Source organism: Lampris incognitus, unplaced genomic scaffold, assembly GCF_029633865.1.
Source record: "Lampris incognitus isolate fLamInc1 unplaced genomic scaffold, fLamInc1.hap2 scaffold_114, whole genome shotgun sequence".
In the NCBI taxonomy this organism is placed as follows: Eukaryota; Metazoa; Chordata; class Actinopteri; order Lampriformes; family Lampridae; genus Lampris; species Lampris incognitus.
Genome location: NW_026611092.1, coordinates 267,501 through 270,000, shown reverse-complemented (window position 1 = coordinate 270,000; position 2,500 = coordinate 267,501).

Sequence of the window (2,500 nt, the reverse complement as noted above, 5' to 3'; positions counted from 1 at the left end):
CTCGCGAGGGGAGCCGTGGAAGAGCAACTGGGATAGACGGTCCGGCTGAGCACCGCCGAGCACGCTGTCGAGCTGTGCAACGGAGAGGACGACTACGCGGTAGAGCCCCTCCCACTCCGCACTCTGCTCGCCACTAAGAACATTAAATAAAGGACATCGATCCGCCAGACCGGAGGAACCGACCGCCCGAACGCCGGCAAAGCCGGCCGGCGGACACCCTCCGAAGGCGTGTTAAGTTGGCCCATCGATCAGGACACAAACACGCAACAAATCCAGTCCGGGGTGTGGTGTAAGCAGCCCTACCAGAGAAATCACCTAACCCTAACCCTAAACGTACGGCAGACGCGTCCCCTGGCTCTCACATTGACAACTGAGAGGCTTCTGAAAACCTGGCCACGCCCATCAGTAAAAACCACTACAGCAAGTGACGACATATGTACCTTCAAAGTGCTGTACTACAGGGTGCTGTTCAAAAGGTATCTATCCCGTTTACTCTCTATGCTTCATATATCATCATATTATTGAAAAGTGCAAGCCTTTAGGGACAACAGCAACTCAAGTCGCCAACGCTCTGTTGACTCAATAACTGCAGAGATCCAAACTTCTCCTGGCATTAACATCGGCACAAAAACTGTGCGCCGGGAGCTTCGTGGAATATGGGTTTCTATGGATTCAGAATGAGATGTCAGAAAAGCTCCTGTAGGTGTAATGGTCAGTTATGTCAATACTTTTGGACATATATTGTGCGTGTGCGTGTGTCTGTGATACCTAACATAAACACACCTGTATTACTAGAATTGATCGTTCACGCCACAAAAGTGAGGGGCAAACATAGAAAAGCGTGCAACCCAGCCACTGAGGATGCACAAGCCAGTGCATTCTTAGTGCAGGTCCCAAGCCCGGACAAATGGGGAGGGTTACGTCAGGAAGGGCATCCGGCGTCAAATCTTTGCCAAATCAAATATGCGGATCATAAATAAGATTTCCATACCGGATCGGTCGAGGCTCGGGTTACCGACGACCGCCATCGGTACTGTTAACCAGCGGAGTGCCGGTGGAAACTAGGCTACTGTTGGGCGAAGGAAAAGGAGAGGGGGAAGGCATGTCCAGAGGCAGCTAGAGAGGAGGAAGGGTAGGCGTGTGGAGGTGAGAGTCAGTCGGAACTTTGAATGTTGGCACTATGGCTAGTAAAGGGAGAGAGCTGGCTGACGTGATGGAAAGAAGAAAGGTGACAAGAGACAAGGTGGAAGGGGAGTAAGGCCAGGAGTATCGCAGGTGGGTTCAAACTCTTCTACCATGGTGCGAATGGGAGGAGAAATGGGGTAGGGGTCATTCTGAAGGAAGAGTATGTCAAGAGCGTGCTGGAGGTGAACACAGTGTCAGACAGAGTGAGGATTATGAAGCTGGAAATCGAAGGTGTATTGCTGACGGTTATCAGCGCATATGCCCCGCAAGTCGGGTGTAAGATGGACGAAAAAGAAGAATTCTGGAGTTGAGTTGGACGACGTGGTGGAAAGGGTACCCAAGGAGGAGGGAGTGGTGATTGGAGCGGACTTCGATGGACACGTTGCTGAAGGGAACAGAGGTGGTGAGGAGTTGATGGTAAGGTATGGAATCGAGGAGAGAAATGTGGAAGGACAGATGGTGTTCGATTTTGCGAAAAGGATGGAAATGGCTGAGGTGAATACATATTTCAAGAAGAGGGAGGAGCACAGGGTGACGACGTATACGAGTGGAGGAAAGTGCACACAGGTGGACTATATCTTGTGTAGAAGGCGCGATGTAAAAGGGATTGCATACTGCAAGGTGGTGACAGGGGAGAACGTAGCTAGGCAGCATCGGATGGTGGTCTGTAAGATGACTTTGGAGACCAACATGAGGAAGCGAGTGAAGACACAGCCGAAGATCAAATGGTGGAAGTTGAAGAAGGAAGACTGTTGTGTGGAGTTCAGGCAGGAGTTAACACAGGCACTGAGTGGTAGTGAAGAGTTGCCAGATGGCTGGGCAAGCGCTGCAGAAATAGCGAGGAAGACAGCTAGGAAGGTACTTGGTGTGTCATCGGGACAGAGGAAGGAAGACAAGGAGACTTGGCGGTGGTGGTGGTGGTGGTGGTGGTGGTGGTGGTGGTGGTGGTGGAAGGAGGAAGTAGAGCAAAGTATACAGAGGAAAAGGTTGGCAAAGAAGAAGTGGGATAGTCAGAGAGATGAAGAAAGTACACAGGAGTACAAGGAGATGCAGCGTAAAGCAAAGAGAGAGGTGGCAAAGGTAAAGGAAAAGTCGTACGGTGAGCTGTATGACAGGTTAGACACTAAGGAAGGAGAAAAAGACTTGTACAGATTGGCTAGACAGAGAGACCGAGCTGCCGAGGATGTGCGACAAGTTAGGGCGATCAAAGATACAGATGGAAATGTGCTGCCAAGCGAGGAGAGTGTGCTACGAAGTGGAAGGACTACTTTGACGGGCTGATAAATGAAGAAAATGAGAGAGACACAGAGAGAGA